The following is a 26411-nucleotide window of genomic DNA, read 5'->3' on the forward strand; positions in this document are numbered from 1 at the left end:
AATGCAGTGCATAATTTGATTTCTTGACTGCTGCATGGATGTTGATTGTGGATCCAAGTAAAATGAAATCCTTCAATTTTTTCTCCGTTTGTCATGATGTTGCTTATTGATCCAGTTATGAGGATTTTTGTTTTCTTTATGTTGAGGTGTAATGCATACTGAAGGCTGTGGTCTTTGATCTTCATCAGTAAGTGCTTCATGTCCTCTTCACTTTCAGCAAGCAAGGTTGTGGATAGCATTGCAAAGAATGGGAATTCCAGAACACTTAATCGTACTCCTGAGGAATCTGTACATAGATCAAGAGGCAGTCATTTGAACAGAACAAGGGGATAGTGCTGCTGCTCTATTTGTAAATGTGCTTGTATATATATATATATATATGTATGTATATATAACCTCATTTGGAAACCCTGGTGGCGTAGTGGTTAAGTATTACTGCTGCTAACCAAAGGGTTGACAGTTCAAATCTTCCAGGCGCTCCTTGGAAACTCTATGGGGCAGTTCTACTCTTTCCTATGGGGTCGCTATGAGTCGGAATCGACTCGACAGCACTGGGTTTGGGTTATAACCTCATTTTAATATTGAGGACATTACTATGAGATAGGTACTATTATCAACCAACACTGGGGAAACTGAGGCACAGCTTGGTCAAGTAAATTGCCCGAGGTTGCATAGTCATCAGCAGAGCTAGGATTGAAACCTAGGTAGTCTCACCCCAGAACTCATGCTCTTGGCTACTGCATAACATAGCCTCTCCGATAAAAGTGGACACTCTCTTACAAAGAACACCTCTTTTAAGTAGGAAAGCAATTGGAGGAGCATTTAGAAAATGGAAATGGGGAAATGGAAAACTCTGAGCTTTGGAGGTTGGAACTCTGACCTCCCACTCGTATTTACTCAGGCAATTTACATAGCTTCTTCAGTTTTCCCAATTCTTAGAAATGGGGATAATAATACCTTGTAGGTTTGCTGTCAAGATTTAATGAGATGAAATGGAAACAGCATAACATAGTGCTTGGCCCAACCAGGACTGAAGTATTAATTTTTTCCCTTCCTTTTGCACGGGGTACTTAGAACATCCAGTGATTACATTTTCCTTGTAGGTCTAGTCAGATAGCATTATTGAGCAAGTATGATTTTTCTTGCCTTATGAAATGGGCTTATAAGACAAGGTTCTGTAAATAGAGATAACATCCTTTTCTCATTCTGAGATATGGGGGTTAGTCTTGTTTCGAGAGCTGAATTGAATTGTTTTTCCTCTGGGTCACTGACAGCCAGACATCAGGCCCAGGCCCAGCCTACCCGGCCTACCTTTCAGTCTAGCACCTTCTCACATGCTGCTGCTGCTCCGTCTGTAAATCACTTGTACCCAGTGAGTGAACTGTTGGATTGTTGAAGAGGCTTTTCATCCTGGTAAGTTGGCCTGCCCTGGAAAACTCACAAGAACCATGTTATTGTTTCCTTATGCTGTATGTTTTCTGATTTAGCTTATCAGGCCAGATAGATAAAAACAAAACAAAACAAAACAAAACCCCAAACCCAAAGGTATATAATAGCATTCTCAGAAGTAAAAGGCTTGTAAAAATGCAAATTCCTGCAATGTGAAAGCAGAGGTAAGAACTGGCACGCTGGGGGATGACTCTCTAGCTTGTAGAGTCAGGGGCCTAACTGTGCAACCTCGGCAACTTATAGAACCCCTCTGTGCCTCAGTTCCCTCATCTGTAAAATGGTGGTAATAGTAGTACAATCTCATAGTGTGGTCATGACGATGGAGTTAGTTAGTATATATAAAGCACCGAGAACACTAATGGGCCCCTAGTAAACACTAAAAGTGTTTTATTATTGTCATTATTTTAAGGCTGACATGATATCTGAATTATAGCTGTCTCCCTATGAAAGCATTTCATAGGAAAAAAAAAAAAATTTTTTCCCTATGAAATGTTTGCCTCCTAAAACCTTAAGAAAAAATAAACATGATTCATTTATTAATGATCAGTAATTATCAGAATTAAAGCCATAACCCATTAAGTGAGGCAAAAGGCTTGTTTCAACTGTAAATGGACAATCATGCTTGATTCTGTTATTTGTTCTTCCTTGTAAAGTATATATAATTAAATTATCAAGGCTTCACTCCACTTCCTGGCCGCCTCGGTGGTTTCTTATAGTCCAATATCTGTTGGCGACGGGCAATACCATCAGGATTTGGTAGAAGTATAGCACCCGAGCAGCAGTCCTCCTGTGACTTCATGCCTTCAGTATGCGCGGCTCAGTTAAGGATCACTGGCACAGAGCACCCAAGGCCAGCTCCTGCTCACTGTAAACAAGGATAAGTTGCTATCCTGATTCAAAGCATACTTCTTCCTAAGAATAGTCTTGCTTCTTTTGTTCCCAGTAATCATTTGGGGACTGCTTGTGTTGTCTAGGACACTATAGTTTCACTGACAGTCCTCTTTACTCCAAAGAAGACATGGCTTAAGATCTAGACACTTATGTTAAAGCCTATTTAAAAACTTGCCTGTAATTAGGGTATTACCAAAAAACCAAACCAAACTGGTTGCTGTGTTGAGTTGATTCCTACGCATAGCAGCGCTATAGGACAAAGTAGAACTGCCCTGTAGGGTTTCCAAAGAATGGTTGGTGAGTTCAAACTGCTGACCTTTTGGTTAGCCTCCGTAGCTCTTAACCACTGCGCCACCAGGGTTCACGGCATTTAAAAAAAAAATTTTTGTTGTGGTAAATTAAATAGGACAAAAAGTTTGTCGTTTTAGCCATTTTGAAATGTAAAATTCAGTGATACTAATTGAGTTCACAGTGCTGTGCTACCATCACCATCACCCCTATTCACTTCCAAAAGTTTTACATCACTCCAAACAGAAACTCAGTTCCCTTCAGCGATACCTCCCACACTGCCCTGTCCCAGCCCCCTGATAACTACTAATAAACTTTTGTCTTTGTGCATTTACCTATTCTAGAGATTTCGTATATGTGGGATCATACAATATTTGTCCTTTTGTGTTTGACTTATTTCACTCAGCATAGTGCTTCACTCAGTCATCTGTGTCTTGCATGCACCAGAGTTTTATTCTCTTCATGGCTGAGTAATATTCCATTGTATGGATATGCCATGTGTGTTTATCCAGTCATCTGTCAATGAACATGGTTTTTTTTCACCTTTTGGCTATTGTGGCAATGAACATTGGTGTACAAGTACCTGTTTAAGTCTCTGCTTTCAAATCTCTTGGGTATATACCCAGAAGTGGAATTGCTGGGTCATATGGCAGTTCTGTATTTAACTTTTTGAGGAACTACCACTGCCCTGCAGCTGCACCATTTTACAGTCCCACCAGCAATGCACTTACTATTGTAGTTAGTTGCTGTCAAATCAATTCAGACTCATGGTGACACCATTTTTGCAAGGTAGAATTGCTCCATAGGGTTTTCAAGGCTGTGACCTTTTGGAAGTATATGGGCAGGACTCTTCCGAGGCACCTCCAGGTGGGTTTGAACCACCAACCTTTCAGCTAGTAGTTGAGTGCTTATCCTTTTGTGCCACCCAAGGACTCTTAGCAATGCACTAGGGTTCCAATCTTTTCACATCCTTGCCAACACTTGCTTTTTTCCATTTTTCTGATCATAGCTGTCCTAGTGGGTGTGGAATGGTATCTTATTGTGGTTTTAATGTGTATTTCCCTAATAACTAATGATGTTGAGCATCTTTCCTTGTATTTATTGACCATTCATGTATCCGCTTTGGAGAAAGGTCAAGTCCTTTGCACATTTTCTAATTGAGCTGTCTTTTTTTTGTAGTTAGTTATAGGGCTTTTTCTTATACTCTGTATTAAACCCTTATCCCAAATATTTTCTCCCACTCTGTAAGTTGTGTCTTTACTTTCTTGATGAAGTCCTTTGTTGCATAAAATCTTTTCATTTTGGTGAAATCCAATTTGGCATAGAGACTTTTGAAAATAAAAACTGCCAGTATTTTTCAGCTGAAAGAAGCTAAAGTTATAACACTTAATAGTGAGGCCGATCTTCTTGCAACCATGAATAAATTATTGCCTCTTAGAAATTAAAATAAAATCAATTGATATTCAAAATGTTTTTGTTGCTAGAAGGATCATCTTCAGGAAGAGAGAAAATACAGAAGCAATGAGTTGAACGTCAGCTAGTATGATTTTTGATCTCTTTGTCTCAGACATCATATTTGAAGTGTGTCTAGAAATGGCACTAGAATTCTTGTATTTCAGCAGAAATTGTCAAAGTTTTATAAACAACCAAAGTTGTACAAATCTCATTTACTAATTGAGTCCCTAACAGCCCTATTTAATACTGTGACTTGCTGTTTCTCCTACCCCTTTCCCACACTCCTGGCCTTCTGGAACCCGATTTAGTTTTCTCAGTTCCATTATCTTTTTAAATACCATATAGTCTGCTTATTTATTATGTGTTATCTCTTTGTCCCTAGAATTAAGTTTCATCAGGGTGGAGGTCTTTGTCTTGTTCTCTGATGAATCTCAAGCGCCTAGAAGCGTGTCTGGCATGCAATAAAATATGCAGTAAACATCTGTTTAAATAAATGAAAATCGTAGCTGTCTTCTCTTTGCAGCAGACAAGTCACTTTATTGTATATTAAAAGGGACTATATATTTCCATTTGTAGTGATGAAAAAGTTTTGGAAATAGAGAGTGGTGATGGCAGCATAACATTGTGAATGTAATTTAATGCTTTAATATAATACTAAATTGTACACATAAAGTGGCTAAAATGGCAAATTTTATGTTATATATGTTTTGCCACAATAAAAATTGTTTACCCTTTACATTATACCATATTGGAAGACTATATGGAGCTATTTTCTCTAATATTTCCATGTTTTTTCTTAGTATAACAGTGTTACCAATTGCCAATCTAACACAAAAAGCCCTTGTCTTTTCCCGAGTAAGAATACACACGAGAGACAAACTTTATCTTCAGCAAGCTTGATTTTGCTTGAGTCAAGCAAAAGGAGTCAGTGGGGATCTAAGCCTCTCCAAAAGGCTGACTTGAAAAGGGAGGCAAGGCTAGGGCTTATATGGGGTCAATGGGGACAATAGAGTAATGAATATTTAGTGGGCTTCTTTCAAGGGGTGGGTACCTCTCAGAATGGCGGTGCATGTTAACTAGGTTGCTCGCACATCTGGAATCCAGGATGGAACCTGCTGATATTCAAGATGGAGTCCTTTGTGCAGCCCTTGGCATCATTTATTATAGGATATAGCACAAGCACACTTGCTCTTCGGCACTATATTGCCATCTTTGGAGGGCTAAGGAAGGTTAAACAGTGGTCACATCTCCTCATGCGGAGCCCGTAAAGGAGGAGGGGACTAGAAAAACACTAAGAAGGAGATAGTAATTCAAGGATTGTTTCAGTCTTATCTCATGTTGACAGGGTGGGTTCCTGTTTACCTAACTTTTAGATGGTAATCTTTTAGCGGCTAACCCAGCACAGTTAACCCTATCTGTCTCAACAGTGCTCCATAAGGTTGTTCAAAGATGATTTGGGGGGGTGGGTTGCCAGGCCTTTCTTCCAAGGCACCTCTGGGTAGACTCAAATTGCCAGCATTTCCATCAGCAGCTGAGCATGATAACCATTTGCACCACCCAGGGAGGGAGGAAAGGAGGGGGAAATATTATCTCCCTTGTTTCTCATTTTGGAAAAGAAATATCCCTAAACTCTTCGAATTGACTTGCAATCAAAATACTTCCTTATCAACAAGATTAATCTTTCAGTGAAACGAATACTTATTTTATTCCTAACAAATCGTAGTTACTGGAGTCAGCTGACAGGAAATCAGTTATCCTTCTGCAACAAAACAGATATCAGAAAGAGGACTGCAGTATTATTCTCTTGTGAAGGATACATACCTAGTAATTTCAGACTTTGGGATAATGTATTCTGTGATATTTGCTCTTTTTAGTCAGGCCCATAAATTATCTTCCCTTACAGGATTGATTTTTATATTTCAGTAGCATTAAGATAAATGTTTATTAAAATAAGATACATGGGTTCAAATGATAGAAATAACACACACAGCAAGACCCTGTAATCAGTGACTTGAAGTTATCGTTTTATTTGCTAACCAAACACTCAGTGATATCTTGATTAAGCCTGTCAATAACCAGGGAAATAAAGCTATTCTACAGTAAATGGCCTTGGGGGCATCAGCATTCCAGTAGGGATATCAGAGCGTCTGGGTGCTATGAAGAAGAGTTTTTACATTGGATGAAGAAAAATACTTGGCTATGAGATGGCAGTTTCCACAATCCAGCCCCCAAACCAAAAGCCACACACGCTGCCGTCGAGTGGATTCCAATTCATAGCGACCCTGTGAACTGTCCCATAGGGTTTCCAAGGAGTGACTGGTGGATTCGAACTGCCAGCTTTTTGGTGAGCAGCCAAATGCTTAACCACTGTGCCGCCAGGGCTCCAGTCCATCTCCCAGGAAGGTCAAGTTTACATGTTAAGGGAGGCCATTTGAAGCACATCTCATAACCCTCTGAAGTTCAAATCACAATTTGATGTGGACTTGTCCGAAGGACTTGATGGCACGGGGCTTGGTTATTTTGGTTTTTTCTTTTGTCAGATCATAGGCTAACAGCCAGGTAAGCAATCTTTGTGTGGGAGGCTGTCAAAAACCCATTTCAAACTTCTTTGGAATCTTTAATTAGTCAATTTAAAGATGCCTTTGGCACTTGGGCAGTTGAGTAATTAGGGAAAAGAGAGGCAGGAGGAAGGGAGGGGAGGGAGAGAAGTTGTCACAGTATTTGAAACTATGAGTTCAGAAAAACATCATTGTTCAAGGCACTAAATTCTGTTTTTATAGGACCCCCCACTTTCTGTTCAGAGATTGTTTTTCATCAGCCAGAGCTATAGAACTTTCAGGTTCAATGGTTATGAAACACTTTGCCGTATTTTGGAACTAAAATGACTTCATTCAGAGGGAACAACTTTAAACCATTCTTTTTTGTTATTGTTTGGTGTGGAATCCATTCCAACTCATGGCTACCGCACATGTGCAGAGGAGAACTGCTCCACAGAGTTTTCAAGGCTGTGAGCTTTCAGAAGCAGATCTCCAGGTTTGGCTTTTGGGGCGCCTCTGGGTGAGTTCCAACCGCCAACTTTTCAGGTAGTCTTGGAGTCTTTAATCATTTGCGCCACCCAGGTGATCTTTAGTAGGACAGCTCTTAAAAACAAAACAAAAAAAAACCCAAACCCAGTGCCGTCGAGTCCGTTCGGACTCATAGCAACCCTATAGGACAGGGTAGAACTGCCCCATAGAGCTTCCAAGGAGTGCCTGGTGGATTTGAACTGCCGACCCTTTGGTTAGCAGCTGTAGCACTTAACCACTATGCCACCAGGGTTTCCAGACAGCTGTCGTTCTCTCTAAAATGGGAGCAGAGAGATGGTGGAAGAAAGGAAGGGAGATGTGGCAAAGGAAGAGAGCTCCTTAGAAGTAAGAGGGAATTGTGTTTCACACGGTCTTTTAAGATTCAGGATCTTTCCTTTCTTGGCAATTTCATAAAACAGACAAAAATCTGCTAACGTCACTTTTTTCCTTACACATAACAGATGAATGAGTAGCCATCAAGGAACTAATTTTTAGCCTCTAGTGGCTTGAACTGGATTTGGGCAATAATGGGAAAGCTAAAAACTGCATTCATTGTTTCAGATCTTGGGTTGTTATGTTAAACGTATTGGAAAAAAAAAACCTTTGCCGTCGAGCCGATTTCGACTCCTAGTGATCCTGTAGGAAAGAGTAGAACTGCCCCGTGGAGTTTCCAAGGAGTGCCTGGCGGATTCAAACTGCTGATCTTTTGGTTAAGCGGCTGTATTTGGAGCATAAGAACCACAAAGGATAACATGTCTTTCTACTTCTTGTCTGGGTAATGCTCTTAAAAAAAAAAAAAAAAATCAGTATGCCCTTATCAAGTCCAGTTATCATGAACCTAGGCCTTAAAGGCAACAGAGTAGGAAGAATTTCCATTTTTAATAGAAACAGACCTGAGAAAGGATTTCAGATACACTCAAAACTAAGCAAACTTTTTTCAGCACGTTAATTCATATTAAATATTGTACTGAAATTCTATGCTGATAGGAGTTTGCTTACACAATGACCATCTTAGTAATATATTTGAATAGGGTCTAACAAAGACATACCGTCGTATTTATGGCAATTGTTTTAAGAGCTACATTTTCCCTTGCATGTTTCTCTGCAGAAAAAAAGAAAGTTATATTCATTCACTAATTCAATAAGTATTTGTCCCAGGCTTACTGTTTGTAAAACACTGTGCTTGATTTCACCTGAAATTATGCATTCATCCATTGTTTGTTTATTCATTCAGCAAATATTTATTGCATGTTACTATATGCCAAGATACCTTCTCAGCACTGGGGGTATTGTTAAAACAGCATAACAAGCAAGGCCTCTGCCTCTCCTGCTAGCTCGGTGCCCATGGGGAAGTCAGACAACAACACAAAAGCAAACCCACATATACGTAACTTAATTTCAGAGATACGAGAGGAGCCATGTTAGCTCCTTTTATCTAGCTGTTTAACGTCTCGTATTAGTCCGTCCTGGTCTGGAAGCTTTGCTGAAACCTGTTCAGCATCATAGCAACACACAAGCCCTCACCGACAGACGGGTGGTGGCTGTGCATCGAATCTGGATCCCCTGAATTCTGCTGCTAGACCACCAGACCAGGATGGACGAGGAAGAAAGGCCTGGTGAGTTACTTCCAAAAAGCAGCTAATGAAAACCTTATGGACCACAACGGTCAGATCCCAGCCTATCACGAGGAAGGCACGGGACTGAGCAGCATTTCATTCAGTTGTGCGTGGGGCTGCCATGAGCCAGAGGCCAACGCCATGGCAGCTGACAACAACTGTCCGGTATTAAGTAAGAGCAGCTCGGAAGCTGGATACCACGATTGGATACCATAATAACATGATCTGACTTTTATGTTGGGCTAAGTATGGAATCTTTTTACAGTCATCTTATGCCCCGTTTATTCAGATGAAGAAACTGAGGTCCAGAGATTGGGTGACTTTCTGAAGGCCCCAAAGCTAGCAAATGGCAAAGCTTTTTCTAATCAAACTCTTGCCTTCTGACCAGAGTTGAAGGATTTTTCTCTACATTATTGCTTGACATATATTGGATTGATCATCCACCAATTTTTTCATTTCTACCTTTCAGATTAAAAATCTTTAAGGAATAGATCAACTTTTCCCCAAATCATGACAGATACAGTTTTTGCTTTTAAGGCACGTTTAATAAAGCCTCATATTTGTTTAGTGGAGGAAATCAGGATAAAACCTGTCTGTCAAGCCTGGGTTTTCACAACCGTCAGTGTTCTTGAGGCTGATTACACATCTCGGTCTTCCTTAGGAAATGGATGGAAGCTTGAGCGGTACACAAACAGGAAGGCCCGAGGCCGCATGTGTCCTGCAGGCAGCTCCTCTGTAAATAGCTCCCACCTCGCTGGAGGCATTAGCCTTCCACTGAGACCAGGAACTCCATCACCCTTTGTTTTTCTGCTGGCAGGGCTGGAGGCAGTGTGCTGGCCTCTCAAGGAGGGTGGAGGCAGCTCTCCCGGGGTGGGCTGCTGAATGTGGGCTGGGGGATGGCTGCCCCCACTCCTGGCCATGAGCAGACCGGGTCACAGAGAGGTTTTGTGCTTCTCCCTTAAGAATATCATCAGCGAGACTTTGAACCAGCTGAAAGGTAAGGCTCAGAGCTCTTCCTAAATCAATAATTTTGGCTACAGATTTCTTTTAGCTGCAGAGTTGCTGGTCCTTTCTTTTATTAAAAGAGAAAGGAAGGGAGCAAATAGTGGCTGATAGCTTTTTTAAAAAAGAATTCCATTTTTAGGTGAATTCATTGGTGGGGCTTATAGTTTTATTAGTAGTTATAGGTACATATTGTTAAGAGATAGTAAACTAATTTTTTTTAACCTTTCAAAGAAGATTTTTATTATGGTAGAATTTAAGTTTCAAAATCTCAAATATAGGTGGAACATTTGTTGTTGCGTGCCATCGAGTCGATCCGACTAACAGCAACCCTGTAGAACAGGGTAGAACTGCCCCATAGGGTTTCCATGGAGCAACTGGCGGATTCGAACTGCTGACCTTTGGCTAGCAGCCCGAGCTCTTAACTGCTTTGCCACCAGGGCTCCATATGGAACATGTTGTTGTTAGGTGCTGTCGAGTTGGTACGGACTCATAACGACCTGATGCACAACACATTGAAACACCGCCCGGTCCTGTGCCATCCTTACAATATGGAACATTAAAAAAAAAAAAAAATTTTTTTTGAATATAAAAAAAAAAATTTTTATAGGTAAGCCATATTACTAATTTGAGAAGATTAGTTAAGATGGAATAAAAATGAATGGCTGAGAGACCTTTTGATTCTGATTCCTGTTTTTGTGCAGGAGCCTTTAAACTATCTAATCTAAATCTTTCTACATAATCATTTAATTTTAGAAACGTCCATTGAGGTAGATTCCATAACCCGAACAAGCTCTTCCACCCTTTAATGCAATTAATGTATTTTCTGGTCTACCAAGCCTCACATTTCAGTGCTGGACAAAGGGTGCAGACCAGAGTGGCTGTGGGTTGCCCTGGTCTTAGAGAAGACAGCCAGTGAGGAGTTGGCTTCATTAGCATGTGCTCGCAGGGCCACGGGCAAACTGTTCTGCCTGGGGCTTCGAGTGGCCTGCATTGACCCATTTCTCCTCTGATCTTTTCCTGGCCTCTGCCTACTCTGTTGCTGTTAGCTGCCTTTGATTTGTTCCAGTTCATGGGGACCCCATGCACAACAGAACAAAGTGCTGCCCGATCCTATGCCATCCCTGTGATTAGTTGTGGATCAAATTGTTGTGATCAATGGGGTTTGGGGGTTTCATTGGCTGATTTTTGGAAGCAGATCACCAGGCCTTTCTTCCTAGTCTATCTTAGTCTGGAAGCTAGTCTAGAAGCTCTGTTGAAATCTGTTCAGTGTCATAGCAACACGTACACCTCCACTGACAGATGGGTGGCGGCTGCACATGGGGTTTACAGGCCAGCAATGAAACCCTGACTTCCTGCATGAAAGGCAAGGATTCATCTGAACCACCAGTGAGTGCCTCATTTGCCTACCCCAGTAAACAATTTCTTATGGTAATGCAAATTCCTTATTTCTTATTTCACTTAACGTCTTGTGTACCTTCTTCAAGAGAGCAGCACCTGTGTTAGAGTGTATTCTCGAAGGCAGCCACCTACTTAGCCTGATGAGTAGCAAGCAGAGTCTACTTTGAGAAACACCAACATATACTATTCTCAGGAAGGTTTGCATAATATATTTTAATGTCTGATTTTTAGGGCACTGTCATCTATACAACCACCTTGTCAATGACACCTGTTTCATTTTCGTTCCTGTTCCTATTCTTTTTGCTATCCTTTGGAGGAAAGGGAGTATTAAGAGGGGTGGTATTGTTGTTTATTTGAATTTCATTTCCTTTAAATTAGGTTAGAATTATCTGGTCCTGGGATACTGTTGTTTTAGTCAAGCAGCACCATTATGAGTTGAAAATGGGTATCTATATTTACACAACTATGAGTCGGAATTGACTTGACAGCAGTGGGTTTTGTGTGTGCGTGTGTTTATAACACCTTTATTACTTTTAAATTGTTTTACTAGTGTATTTAGTAACCAAAAAGTAAAGCCTACTTGGACCCCATCGAGCCTTCTTTTTAGATTAGTTTAGAACGTGGCAAGAAAGCCTGCTTTGATGAAATGTTGCTTGCTTTTGTATGTGTATGTCCTTGTATATGTGCACTTGTATATGTGTTTATGGGATAAAGGACTTTTTGTTTGTTTGTTTTACTTCATATTGTAGATGGTGGTAAGCAAAACCAAGGTCCATTATAACGCAGGAATTTCCAGCCTGCTGCCTAGGATGTGACATTAGCTTTATGTGCTCATTTGTTTGCGAAAGTAATAATTTAACACTTAGCATTGGTAATTATTACTAAATAGGGAGACGTTAAGTGTCATAAAAAATAAGGAATTTGCATTACCATAAGAAATAGTTTTTAAATTTCATGTCCTACAGTTTCTTTTTGAAAGTGCCTTAAGTTCAGAATATGATCACTGCCCCTACCCCTTTGTACATGTATTACAGACAGATTTTGTAAGGCCCTTGTTAAACCCTAAACTAAGGGATTAATTGACTAGCAGCTGTGCTAATCAAAGGCAAGTGTAGCTAGATAAGACTTGTGTTTAGATTTAAAAATATACACACAGGACTTTGTTTTTGAGATCCTAAAGCTGAAGGAAAAAAAAAAAATCAAATGGACTACAGAAGAGCAGCATTTAGGCGAGCTGAACCAGCAGAATCTTTACAGATAAGGAAATCTGAAGACAATAGGCAAAGCAATCCAAGGCCCTGTTAGCCAAGGTCCTGGCAGACATTTTAAGGGAAAAAAATAACAAGATAGCCTAGGCATGAGCTAAAAGGAAAGCAATGCCTATCTACAGTAAGTAGAATGACAAAGCAAAGTAACAGGTTTTCTGGAAGCCCTCCTACTGACTGCCCTTGAGCTAAATGCAGGAATGTGTTTTAATGCCTGTTAAAAACTCCAGAGGTGGTATTTTGAATCAGTCTGGCTGGCGTAAACACTGGCCCTGCCTGGAAATTTTCCAAAAGTAGAGGGTGAAAACAGTTGGACCTGTAGTACAGCATTATTATAATGAAGGGGTGAGAAGCCATTCACACCCTCTTGGGAGACACGGAGTCTAACAGGCTTTCAGCTCCTCTCTAAAGGTGCTGCTGCTGGGAGCCTGCGCAGATAAGACCACTTGCAGATAGAAGATTACACCTTGGACAATCGCCCCAAAGTACATATCTGAACAGAAGGAATGATTGAGAAAAAGGGAATTGTTTCTTAGTGATATAGAATCTTGTGTATTATTTAAAGAAAAAGAAAAACTATTGAGAGGAGTGTTTGTACAACATAAGTGCTGATTAGATGGGCATTCATTGTTAGGCAGCTTTAAACTGGATTTGAAACCAAACTTTAAAGTGAATTGCGATTCATAACGACCCTCTAGGACAAAGTAGAACTGCCCCATAGGGTTTCCAAGGCTGTAAATCTTTACTGAAGTGATTGCCACGTCTTTCTTTCAAGGAGCAGCTAGCTGGTAGGTTCCCACCGATGACCTTTTGGTTAGCAGCTGAGTGCTTTAACCACTGTACCACCAGGGCTCCTTAGTTGGCTTTAGTGATGAATAAATGATAGGTTTACAAAGCTCACGTACCAAACAAACTCAGGGAAGTAAGCAGAATAAACAGATCTTGTCTCTGTTGGCTATGAGGATTAGTGTGTCATTCTCCACTTCTCAGATGTAGTTAATTACATAAATGTGAACATTTAAATGTTTTTTTCTTTTTCTTATTAATATATAAATCAGTATTAGGCAAACCCATCTCAGACCTTTTCAAGAAGTGTGATTTCCAAAGTACCAGAAGTGCTTGAGCTGTCAAAACACCTACCACTAGGAATCTGTGGGTTTTGATGGCCACGTTAGGAAATGAAATTATAGATGCTGGAGTAGGAAGGGACGTTGAGGATAAAAAACATGGTACAGAGGTTTTCAGACCTGGGTTGGAGGGACATTGGGGGTGAGGATTGGAGTGGGAGGCAGGGAGGAGGGAGGGTGCTGGGGACCTCCATCGTGATTCAACCAGAGCCTTCGGATTTAAACCCTTTCATCCCTTTTAAATACTAGGCTTCTACATAAACGAATTCCACAGGCCAAAAAAGTTTGAAACCACTGAACGGATACAATTACTTGCAATTGCTTGCGCAGTGTTGACTATCCCTGAGCTCTGAGCTCTCACCTGCTGGCTTACATCTATTAACAAGAAGCTCCTGCCTCACCAGGCACTATACTCATTCTGTGGCCAAATCGCCAGTGTACAGCTTCCCTAGATATATACTGTAAGTGCTACTGCGTATTCAATAACTTTCTATGTGTAGACAGTTTTCAAATACTATTTCATTAATCTTCACAAAAACTCCACACAGAAGTAGTTATCCACAGTGTAGAGACGAGGAAACTGAGACACAGTGAGGTTAAGTGTTTGGCTCAGATTTATAAACTAATAAGTTTTAGGAAAGAATGTGACCCAAAGTTCACTTGACTCTGGGCCTGAGCGCTTTCTCCCACACAGTGCTGAATGAATGACAAAATTTGTTCTCTCTCTGTGTTTTCCGGTCTGGAGGTCGTGGAAAAACTTTTTGAGGTTATGGTGGGAGTAGTTACAGAAGTTTGAACAATTCAGGGAGGTGGTCACCTCATTAACTGGGCTCTATTCTCAGACCATTCTTACTTCCTCTTCAGATGTGCTCTCTAGAAGAATACCTCTTGCTCTTCCCTTGTTTTTGTTAGTTGCCAGGGAGTCGATTCCAACTCATGATGATCCCATGTGTGCGGAGTAAAACTGCGCCATATTTTCAAGGCTGTCACCTTTTGGAAGCAGTCAAGCCTGACTTCTGAGGGACCTCTGTGTGGGTTTCAACCACCAATTTTTCAGCGTAGTCTAGCGCTGTGTCACCCTGGGATCCATCTTCCTCTTCCCTAATAATATGCAAATCTTGTCTCACGTGTGTTTGTGTGTGTGTGTGTGTCTGTGTCTATGTCTGTGTGTCTGTGTGTGTAGGGGATACTGTTGTGATAAAAGAAGTGAAAGGAATCACATTTCCCCTTATGAACTACCTGAATTTGAAAAGGACCCTAAAAACCCTAGATTCACTGCGTATGTTCAGTGATGTGCTTACAATTCTGTTTACTGAAGCTTTGCCTTTGTGACTGTTCCTTGACCATTTTGGATTCGTCAACTGACCCATCTGTCAAGGTCCAGCTCAAATCCCGCATTCCCCTCACACTCTCTCCCCACCCTTCACACTGACCTCTTCTCCAAATTCCTGAAGATTATCTTTCATTTAGTGGTTATACACTCCCTTTCTAAGCAAGGTAAATTTTGTTTTTAGATGCTTTGTCCCGTCTCCTTGACTAGCCCCCTTTGAATGCTGATAATTTCCTTTACTTCAGTAACCTCCTACCCCAGTTCAGAGCCAATATAGAGTTGACCTTCTGTATTGGTTGATTCATTGACTGTATTATCCTCCCATTGGTTCTCCTTTTGTACCATGAGGCTACACAGGTTGTTCCCCAAGACACTTCTTGGCACATTTGTAGACAGTGACCCTGCTTCCCTGGAGCATTCTAAACTTCTCTAGTGCTTTCAATATTTTCACAGGGGCATGGCTTCCTGATAGTCTCTCTTCCACCATCCTGCTCTGAATTCATTTCTGACTGTCAGCATCCTTTCTTAAACCTGGTGTCCAGAACTGATTTCCAATTCTGCTGGATTTAGAACAATCATCTCCCCTTTCTGTACAGTAAATCTTTATGCCACTTAAGATCCAGTCAGTTTCATTGGCTTGTACTGACCTGGCAGTTGGCTAAAATTTCATTTTTTTCACATGAGCAGTGCTCATACCAGGACATAAACATCCCAAACATGTACTTTATACTCGTTCCCACTAAATTTTATCCTGCCTAAAATGCATGTGTTACCCATATTACCTCTGCCAGTCAGAATCCTGCTTATTCTTCTCCTTAATGTCTTTCCTGAATCTTCGATCGGGAGTAGTTTCTCTTTCCTTTGACTTTCCAAAGCATTGTCTAAAACTCTCGCACTTACTGTCTTTTGCTTTATATGAGCCAATATGGTATAGTGGTTGAGAGCAGAGGTCCTAGGAGTAGACACCTGTGTGCAAACTCTGGCTGCACCCCTTGTTGCTGTTAATTGCTGTTGAGTTGATACCAGCTTCTTGTAACCTTATGTCTAACAGAACAAAATGTTGCTAAGTCCTGTGCCATCTTCATGATTGTTGGTATGTTTGAGTCCAGCCGTATTCCTTAGTAATGGTATAATTGTGGGCAGGTTAATTTTTTTCTCAAAACCTCAGTTTCATCGGGCACAAATGGTTAAGTGCTCGGCTATTAGCCAGAAAGTTGGCAGTTTGAACCCACCCAGAAGCACCTGGGAAGACAGGACCGACGATCTGTTTTCAGTAGTACTAACTATTGAAAACCCTATAGAGAGTTTTCCTCTGCACACATTGGGTCATCATGAGTCAGAATTTACTGAAGGGTGGCAACGAGAACAACAAGAAGTACCTATCTTACAGGGTTGTTGTGCAGATTAAATGAGTTAGTTTGTGTAAGGTGCTTATTATGTGCCTGGCACATAGTTACCGCTTTTTTGTTATAGCTTTAGGTCAATAAATATTTGTGAGTTTAACTGAAGAAGCTCAGACTAAGTTATAAACTTGATTTTATGACTCCTCAAAACACAGCTATCAGAGGTAACATTTCCAAATTTATAGAGACACAGGATATTGGGAAGGAACAACATTTACAAGGAGGTATTGATGTCTCCAGCTAGAGGCCAAACTTACAGGCTTTTTGGCTTGCAGTCAGCAGTTGCAAAGTCAAATGTTAGTCAACATTTTTATAAGCACTTATGCAAATCTGTTGGTACCAAGTAATGCAGGTAGCTTGGAGAATCATGGCCTACATGTTAGCCCAAGCCCAGTGCCGTCAAGTTGATTCCGACTCATAGCGACCCTATAGGACAGAGTAGAACTGCCCCATAGAGTTTCCAAGGAGGGCCTGGTGGATTCGAACTGCCGACCCTTTGGTTAGCAGACATAGCACTTAACCACTACACCCCAGGGTTTCCGGCCTCCAAGTTATAACTGTGTTTATCAACGTTGTTAAAATACTTAATTGCTCAAAGTCTGATTTTAACTTATGTGCCCCCAGCTCATGGTAATTTGCATTTTCCTTTGTGCAGCATGACAAAGGAAGATGTAAAACAATTTGTTTTCCTTTTATGTAGTATAATCTTTATTCCCTTGAAAAATCATCGTGGTTGAGGAACTTTAGGAGCTCATGCATTTAAATTTTGACATTTACCATGGGGATTAGCAGTCTTTACGCTGTTGGCTGGCTTTGACCTGTATTTATTTATTACCAATAATCTTGTGTTGGGCTAGGTAGTGTGGAGATGTTAAAGAGTATAAGTAAAATTTCTGTATTCAAAAGTTTCTTTTGAGACACAACATGTAGTAAATGAAAAAATAATATAAGGTTTACTAAAAGAAAGTTCCATACTCAGTTAATTCAGTGGTGCGTCAGTGTGGGTATGAGAACTTCAACAGAAGAGTTGTTAAATTGCTGCAAGCCTCTTTCAACTGTCTTTCCAAACTATCTTCAAGAAGTTCTAGAGATTAAAGGCTAGAAGCCTTGAGAATATCATCAATTAACTAATAATAAATTTGTAAAAAGTGTTTATTCTTTGAAAATTTGTCTCTATGTTAAATAATAGATATAAATGTACCTGATGATGAGGAGGATTTTAATAGCTAACACGTTATTATCTATAGTCCTCGCTACAGCCTATTTTTGAGGCAATGGGAAATTGGGTTTCAGAGTGATCACGTAGGTTACTCCATCAGGAAATGGTAGATTTGTGATTTAGTTCACATAAGGCGAATTGCAAAGCCCTCTTTCCTAACCACTATGATATCTTGTCCCCCTTGACTCCTATTCAGCAGTTTTCTGGCCGCTATGCTGGATATTAAAGAAACATATCTAGAAAGTCAATGACAGATAGTTTTGGAGGAGGTATATTCTCTTTTGTCCTTTTGCTTTTGAAAGAGTCCCTTCCTGAACAGCACAGCGTCATTATATCAGCCTGTCTCTGTGTGGACTGTGGACAGTACAGGCCCTGAGACACCAGGTACGATGGGGAGAGCTCATCATGGTCTGGCTCTTTCTCTAAGTGGCTATCTTTATTTTGTAATTAAAAATTTTTTTCCTAATTACAAAAGTAGCATATTTTATTACAGAAATTTTGGAAAAAATCCAATTTGAAGAAAAAACAAAAACAAACCTAACAACAAAAAATCATGAGGACTACCATAAAGAAACAAAAAATAGTGTTAATATTTTAGTAGATTTCATTCCAGTCATTTTTTACATGTGCTTAAAGTCAGAAAGATATTCAGAGTCGAGGTATACAAACCAAAACCAAACCCATTTCCGTCAAGTCAATTCTGACTCATAGCGACCCTACAGGACAGAGTAGAACTGCCCCACAGGGTTTCCAAGGAGTGCCTGGCAGATTTGAACTGCCGACCTTTTGGTTAGCAGCCATAGCACTTAACCACTACGCCACCAGGGTTACCTGAGTCGATGTATATCATCTTTTTTTAAATATAATTTTATTGTTGAGAATATGCACAGCAAGATACACACCAATTCAACAGTTCCTACATGTGACATTGATTACATTCTTTAAATTGTGCAACCATTCTCACCCTCCTTTTCTGAATTTTTCCTCCTCCATTAACATAAATTCACCCCCAGGGTTCTATCTAATCTTTTGTGTTGCTGTTGTCAGTTTGATCCCATATAGATAGTTCTTAAAAGAGCATAATGCTTAAGGCAGATTTTTTTTTTACTAATTAAGCTGTTTGGTTTTAAGAAGGCTCCAGGGGGTATTTTTTTATTTAAGGTTTAAAGATTATCTCAGGACAATAGTTTCAGGGGTTCAACCAACCTTCAGGACTCTAGGAAGTATGGAGTCCCTGAGAATTTGAAATTCTACCTGCATTTTCCCACTTTTGATCAAGATTCTTCTATGGGATCTTTTATCAAAATGTTCAGTAATGGTAACCAGGCACCATCCAGTTCTCCTGGTCTCATGGTGAAGGAGGCAGTTGTTCGTGGAGGCAATTAGCCACACATTCCATACCCTCCTGCTATTCCAGACTCTCCTTCCTCTGTTGCTCCAGGTGAATAGAGACCAATTGTTGTGTCTTAGATGGCCACTTCCAAGCTTTTAAGACCCCAGGCACTACACTTCAAACTAGGAGGTAGGACTGAGGCACTAAAAATGTTATTAGGCCAATTAACTGGGATGTCCCATGAAACTATGACCCTATACCTCCAAACCAAGAAGCCAGATCCCATGAGGTGTTTGGCTGTACATAAGCAGCCTCAGCAACTACTCTTTTTTTTTTTCTTTTTTGGCCATTGTGGTAAATATATGACACAACTTTTGCCAGTTCAACTTTTTACAGGTGTACATTGATAACAATTACAATAATTAACTAGATGCTTATCGTCTTTTTTTGTATCCTGTATTTTTAATTCATATTATGTTGAGTAAGTTTCCTCAGGTCATTCAAAATCATCAGAACATAGTTAAGGGCTGTACACTATACCATGAATGTACCACGATTTTTTAGCCAATTTCTTGATGATGAACATTTTCAGTCCAATTTTCCATCCTTATAAATGACACTGTAGTGATTGCAATTACATATAAGTCTTTGCTCACATTTCTGAGTATTTTATATTAAGAGAAATTCCAAGAAGCTAGATTACTAGGTCAAATGTTATGAATCATTTTAGGACTTTTGATACATATAGCTAATTTCTTTTTAGCTCCATAGTTTTTAGTAAAGACTAATCCTCATAACCGGAAACCCTGGTGGCATTGCATAGGGTTGCAATGAGTCGGAAACGACTCGATAGCACTATTTTTTTTTTTAATCCTCATAACAGAGGGCAGTGGTGGTTCAGTGGTAGAATCCTTGCCTTCCTTGCGGGAGACGTGGGTTTGATTTCTAGCAAGTACACCTCAAGTGCAGCCTTCACTCGTCTGTCAGTGAAGGCTCTGGTGCCATATGGAACAGGTTTCAGCAGAGCTTCCAGAGTAAGATAGGCAGGAAAGAAAGGCCTGGCAATCTACTCCTGAAAATTAGCCAATGAAGAGCTGATTCCATTGCGTGTGGGGTCCCCATGAATTGGGAGGCCAACTTGATAATAGCTAACAACAGAAACAGCTCTCATAACAGCAGAGCAGAAGCAGACAGAGGAGCACCAAAGATGCTCTTGTTCATTGAGGTAAGTGGAATGAGATGTTGTTAATATGGAGTGATTGACTGAGCCATGAGAAACCCAGCAAGTCTTGTGCAATTTTTCTTCCATGGTTGTCTTTGGGTTTTTGTTAATGGTCTGTATCATTCTTTTACTTTGATGTTTTGCTTGGGAAGACACTTTAGTTCCGGTACCCACATGTGCTCCACTCAAAGCAGAAGGGCTACAGGTGAGGCATTTAAACTACATGTGCTTCAGTGTTATTTGCAAGTATTAGAACCTATATCACAAGCGGATAAGGTTTAAATGACACCATGTATGTAAGTTACCTAGCATAGTGTCTCCATAGTAAATAGTCCATTAATTTTAGCTATGCTATATATTTTTTTTTTTTTGTAAGGTCCCTGGCTAATACTACTTATCCCATAGATATTCACTGAGCCCTTAGAATTGCCAGGGGCTCTTTTGGTGAGGATGAATTTAAAAACACAAAAGATTAGTAAAGCTAATCTTTACTTCAAAGAACATGTGATCTAGCAGGGGAGACAACTCACTTTAATTGATGATTTAAATGTTATGACATGAGTAATACATAAGAAGCTTATAAAACTGGTTGCTGCCCTGTTGATTCCATCTCATGACGATCTCATGTGTGTCAGAGTAGAACGGTGCTCCACAGGGTTTTCAATGGCTGATCTTTCGGAAGTAGATTGTTAGACCTTTCTTCCATGGCAGTTCTGGGTGGACTCAAACCTCCATCCTCCTGGTTAGCAGATGAATGTATTAATTGTTTGCACCACCTGGCAACTCCAAAAAGTTTGTGTGTGTGTATGTGTGTATACCGTATAAGTGAGCAAATGAATGGTTCTTCCAGAAAAAGGGGATAAGAAGGAGCTTAGGGAAGGATCTCATAAAGCCCGTAGGTCTCTGAGCTATGAATTCTCCGTGTGAAGAAAGGCAGGCATTCTCACAAGTTCACAGCCCACCGAAGGGATCTGTAATCGGATTATTATGGCTGAAGGCTAGCATATACGGAGGGAGGGCAGCGTACGGAGGAGTAGCTGAAGATGAGTTTGAAAAGGTAAGTCTAGTCAGGTTGTAAGGAAATTTTATATAAGCACACGGGTTTGGAATAGCCTCCGAACAACTGGAGGAGCCTCATCAAGTGATTGTTAACTTGAGAGTGGCAAAATAAACCTTTGGTTTTAGCAACTTAAGTCTTTCAAGAATATGTAAAGGGCATTAAAATGGGAGGAGACAGGAGACTGAGAGACCAGTTAGGTGGTGAGATAGCCTAGATATATCATAAACTTGGACTGTGTGTGTAAAAGAAAAAGATGGATTTGAGAGGTATGTCTGAAGGAGATTGTCTTAGTCATCTAGTGCTACTGTAACAGAAATACCACAAGTGGATGGCTTTAACAAAGAGAAGTTTATTTTCTTACAGTAAAGTAGACTAGAAGTCCAAAGTCAGGGTGTCAGCTCCAGGGGCAGGTTTTCTCTCTCTGTTGGCCTTCTCATCAATCTTCCCCCAGACTCGGAGCATCTCTGCGCAGGGACCCCAGGTTATAAGGACATGCTCTTCTCTTGGCACTGCTTTCTTGGTGGTCCCCCTGTCCTTGTGCTTGCTTCTTTCTTTTATATCTCAAGAGGTTGCCTCAAGACACAATCCAATCTTGTAGATTGAATCCTGCCTCACTGACACAACTGCTGCCCATCCTCCCTCATTAACATCATAGAGGCAGGATTTACAACAAATAGGAAAATCTCACAATACCAGGAATCATGGCTCACCCCAATTGATACACACATTTTTGGGAGGAACATAATTCAGTCCATAACAGAGACTTACAGTATTTGTGGGCCTGCCAATGTGGAAGGCAAGGAAGATGGAGGAGTAAAACACGGCAGGGTGTGTAGTGCTGACATTAGTGAGATTGGGTGACCAGAGTGGGTGCAGTTTGGGGAGGGGTGAGTCCTGGATATGAGAAGTTTCAGGGGAGGGAGAATGCACAGATGCAATTTGAAATCCTCGAGTCAGAGCTCAAGAGTGTAAATCCAAAGATTTACAAAGCTTGAGTAAGATCATAGGGAAGGGCTGGGGTTGCTGCAAGTAGAAAGACACCGAGAGGATGAAGGACAAAACCTGGCAAGCCACCAATATTGAAGGTACGCCCTCCTTAACAGTGTTCCAAGCTGAGGGCTACACTATGGGTTCTTTCATTAGCCTTCATGCTCCCTGAGTGTCTGTCCACTATGGCGCACCCATTCTTTAGAGTGGCTCCCTTTGACAGGAATAAACCATTAGTTGTTATTTGCTAGTATCACTTTCAGATCACTTTCAGAGGATCGACTCTGAACTTGGGAAACAGTTTGTCCTTTGTATGTTGACTAAGGGTTGGTGTTATCTGCGGGTATGCGTAACTCATCCATAAAGCCCTTGTTGGATTAGGCGTCTGAGCTTTTCTTTATGATTGTTTTCATAAAGTTTGAAGTTATACTTCTGGCTTTAAAATAAACTTGTTCAGTAGTAGGATCCAGGTGAAATGACTGACTATCCAGGTTTCTCGTGAAATATCTTAGGAACTTTGTTGGCAACTTCCAGGGTCCAAAAGTGGCTGTGTTCCTTGATTGTGTTGTGCTTTCTTTCAATACTGAGCAGAAGCTTCTCAGAAAATTGGTCATAGTCTACATTCATAAGCAGCTTTTAGCAGTGGCCACTGCATGAGCAGCAACAACGCTGGCAAGCAGTCTGCAAAAAAACACAGAAGGCTCTCTCTCCTCCATTCTGCTTTCACCTTCCCCCCATATATGCTTTCCCTATGGAAAAGGGATCTGATGTCAGACTGACCAAGAGTTTGAATCCTGGCTCTTTCACGTAACAGCTGTGGGTCCTTAGGCCAGTGGCTAACTTTCTCTAAGCCTTTGTTTCCTTATCTGTGAAAAGGAATTTATAATAGTACCTGTAGGATTTTTCATAGGATTGTGGAGGGTATGCAATAGGCGTTTTCCTCCATGTTTGGCACTAGGGAGTGCTACCTGTAATTACTGGTTTTTTTTTTTTTTTAATACACCTTGCCTAGGGTCAGTGTCTCCCCTGGATTCTGTTTCTAATACTTTTGCACTATCTGAAGTATTTTTCTCTGACTTGCTTGAATATAACGTAAGTTCCTAGCTGCATGGGGCTGTGGATAGTGGATTCTCTGACATTAAAGGATATTGGACTATCTCAGAAGTTCATTCTAATGGATTTTTAGTTTCCTACTGTTGGTGGCTTTAAAGAACAGACATTTATTTTCTCACACTTCTGGAGGCCAAAAGGCCAGATCAGGGTCTTGGCTGTGTCATTTCCTTCCTTGTAGGTAACCTGTCGCTGTTGAGTCGATTCTGACTCATAGCCCCCGGCATTCCTTGGTACATTGGCTTGTAGACGATCTTCACATGGGATCTGTCATGTGTGTATCTCTGTGTCTAATCTGCTCTTTTTATAACTCAGAAATGATTAGGTTTAGAACCCACCCTATGTGGGTATGATCTAATGAACATGACAGAGAAAAGTCTGTTTCCAAACAGGAGTACGATCTCAAGTATAGGGGTTAGGATTCCAACATGTAGTTTAGGGGACATAATGAAGACTATACATTTTCAGGATGTCCCTCCCTTCCTCTTACAGAATCACCACTTCACAACCATAAGCAGAGCCTTGGCTAGCCTGCAGCCTAAACAGGGGTCAGAGCATATGAAGTCATCTGCAGATATTCTGGTATGTTTGTTTCCTTTGTTCTCTAGCCCAGTCACCAAGAACACTGCCTGAGTATGACAAACAACATTTGTAGTGGAAGCTTTTCCTTTAATGTCTGTGACATAGAATCATGCAGATATGAGCCTATGCCTTTTTGTAGAGTGTGAAGAATATCAAATTTAGTTTGGGTCTAGGTCTTGCTGAAGGATGCACTATGTACCGTACATAATAACCATCCTGCCATGTGTTACCTGAGAAATCCCTCACATCACAGTATTAAGATAGATCTTGAAGCGGTAAGCATAGTGCCCTTTCAGACTGCTGATTAGGGTTGTAGAATTTATATGATTGGAAAGTGAGTTAAAGTGCTGGGTAAAGAGACATTGCCGGTGATTGCACACACCACATTTCCTTGGGTAAAGCAAGGCTGAAAGAGTCTTCGCTACCACAACTTGTTTTTCATGAACTGAGCAAGGCTCTCCATTTTGTTTTTGTCAACACTACAATAAAAGTTTGAGTGTATAACTCCCAGGGTATAGGAATGCCATGATCCCTGAACAACCATTTTTTTAACAGGTTCAGGGGCAGAGGTCATTTTTCAGTTTTGGCCAGTCCAGATGGAAGCAAAACGTCGCCTGGTCTTGTATAGCATTTTAGACATCTTGGTCATTAACAGGAAACATGGGTGAGGGAATGGTGAAAATCCACGTGTCATGATGTGCTCAGGCCTCTTTCTTGCTTCAGACTTACCTGGCCTACACTCATCTTTTCAGCAAGCCTCTGGTAGAAACTCAGCCATCCTGTTACAAAAGTAAATGGAGGAGAACACAAAATGTCATTTACATTAAACCTGTGAACCCCAAACTTATATACAAGAGATACCTGTGAACTGGAATAGCATGGAAAACTTCAGGAAAAATATAGGACTGGAGTGAGTTGCTGGAAAAGAGAAGAGAGCAGAAGGGACTAGGCCCTTTGTGTGAGCAGCAGTGTTGGCAGCCACGTTTGGTCTTCAGCCCAGGCTTGACCCCAGTTTCATATCTTAGAGCAGGACCCAGGACCTGGATAAGCAACAGGTGCCTCCAGTGGGGGCTGCACTTGTTGAGCACCAACTGGACCTACTGGGCCATTGCCAGCTCTAAATCAGGGCTCAGGTGAGATCAATAACAAGGCCCGATTGTTAAGAGAACCAGGTTGTCCATCATATGCAAATGTTGGATCACTGTGCTGCTGTTCCAGATGGAATTTAACATTCGGGCAATGGAGGCTGCTAAAAATCCATCGGTCTTGTAATGCACATGAATTTCACAGTCACAGAATATTTTCTTTATTTCTTGTAACCAAATTTATATTCCAACCCTGAGCCCCCATTTCTGACAGATAATGGAAAAACTTACTCTAGTAACAGCCACAGCTAGTCAGCTTGCTCCAATTTAGTGATTTTTAAGTTGCTTCTAGTTAAAATTCATGAATTTTCTGGAACTTTCCCCTTCATCCCTCTCCGCTTTCCCTGTGGATGCTTGAAGCCAGGGCCTATCTGGAAGCCATGGGGGCTGGTGTTCCTGACTCCTCCCCAGTGTCTGAGTAATGCAGAGTTCCCTAGATGGAACAGTGTGTCTGTAGACATCACAGTGCTCCCACCATGGCTCAGTCATAAGCTGAGCCTTCATCCTCCTGGTTTCAGGCTCCACCTTGCACTTAGCAGCCGCTGTCATCGGGACTCTTATCTCCACTCAGGAGTCTCAGCCGGATTCTTAGAATCCATCCATCTCTGTCTTTCTCTCAGCTAAAATCAGCACAGTGGGTAATACGGGGAACTCCTGACCGTGTCATGCCTGGCCCACCAGGCTGCCACCACCACTGTGTTCTTCATGCCCAGTGACAAGGATTGGTCTCCAAGGCTGCTTCCCTTAATAATTAAAGAATTGACGCTCATCTTCTCCCAAATCCCCCCAGACTTTTGGGGGAAACCTGTGATAAGCCCAATCACTACCCTGATACATCAGGACTTTATTCTGCCGCTAGGACTCTGATTTTACTTTGTAGCTTCTGCTTACCCTGTGCTTCTCCAAATTTTTCCCTTCTCCCCAATTTGGAGTGGTGGTGGAAGAACTTGTTCTGCCAGTTCCTGTCTCTTCAAAACTATTTTTGTCTTTCATTTGAACTAGAGCCAAGAATTTGTGGAGTCTTGCTGTTTTTGTTTTGTTGTTTTTCTCCTGGCAACTCCCCCTAGGGCAAAGGGTGAACTGGCCGCCCCATAACTGTTTGGAGTTTGGGCTTGGGGACGGGTGGGAGTGGCAGAGGTGATGGTGAAGAGGGGACACATCCGTCAACATTCTGTCATTGTCCTGGCAGAGTCCCCAAATCTGACTCACCATTCAAGGTTCAGAGCAGGTTTGAGACTCCTGGGGGTAAATTCTTTTAGCTGCCCTTCACACCGGGAGGACAACTGCTGTGCTAAGCCACTGGAGCCAGGGCTACTGCTGAGGAGCATGTCACCTCCTTTGGGGTGCTGAGATAACACAAAGGGTACAAAACACTACTTCTGAACAGCCTGAAAAGTACAAATAGGAGGAGGTTGCGCTTTCTGTTTTTTCATGCTTTTCTAAAATCACTGATTAGAGCTC

The 26411-nt window shown here is 41.1% G+C and overlaps 1 protein-coding gene across 10 annotated transcripts in view; it reads left to right on the top strand.

The window, feature by feature from the left end:
* ARHGAP28 (Rho GTPase activating protein 28) overlaps positions 1 to 26411 on the top strand; it is a 220327-nt gene that overhangs the window by 41026 nt on the left and 152890 nt on the right. For 2 of the 10 annotated variants that reach the window (XM_049902498.1, XM_049902501.1), the window contains exons 1-2: positions 1921 to 9761; positions 23716 to 23805. The exons of 5 other annotated variants lie outside the window; for them this stretch is intronic. The gene's annotated coding sequence lies outside the window, so the exon portion shown is untranslated. Of the gene's footprint in view, positions 1 to 1920; positions 9762 to 23715; positions 23806 to 26411 lie in introns of those variants that run through there. 3 more of the 10 variants (XM_049902502.1, XM_049902503.1, XM_049902499.1) reach the window with 2 other exon arrangements.

The sequence above is a fragment of the Elephas maximus genome, chromosome 11 (genome assembly GCF_024166365.1).
Source record: "Elephas maximus indicus isolate mEleMax1 chromosome 11, mEleMax1 primary haplotype, whole genome shotgun sequence".
NCBI classification, from domain to species: domain Eukaryota; kingdom Metazoa; phylum Chordata; class Mammalia; order Proboscidea; family Elephantidae; genus Elephas; species Elephas maximus.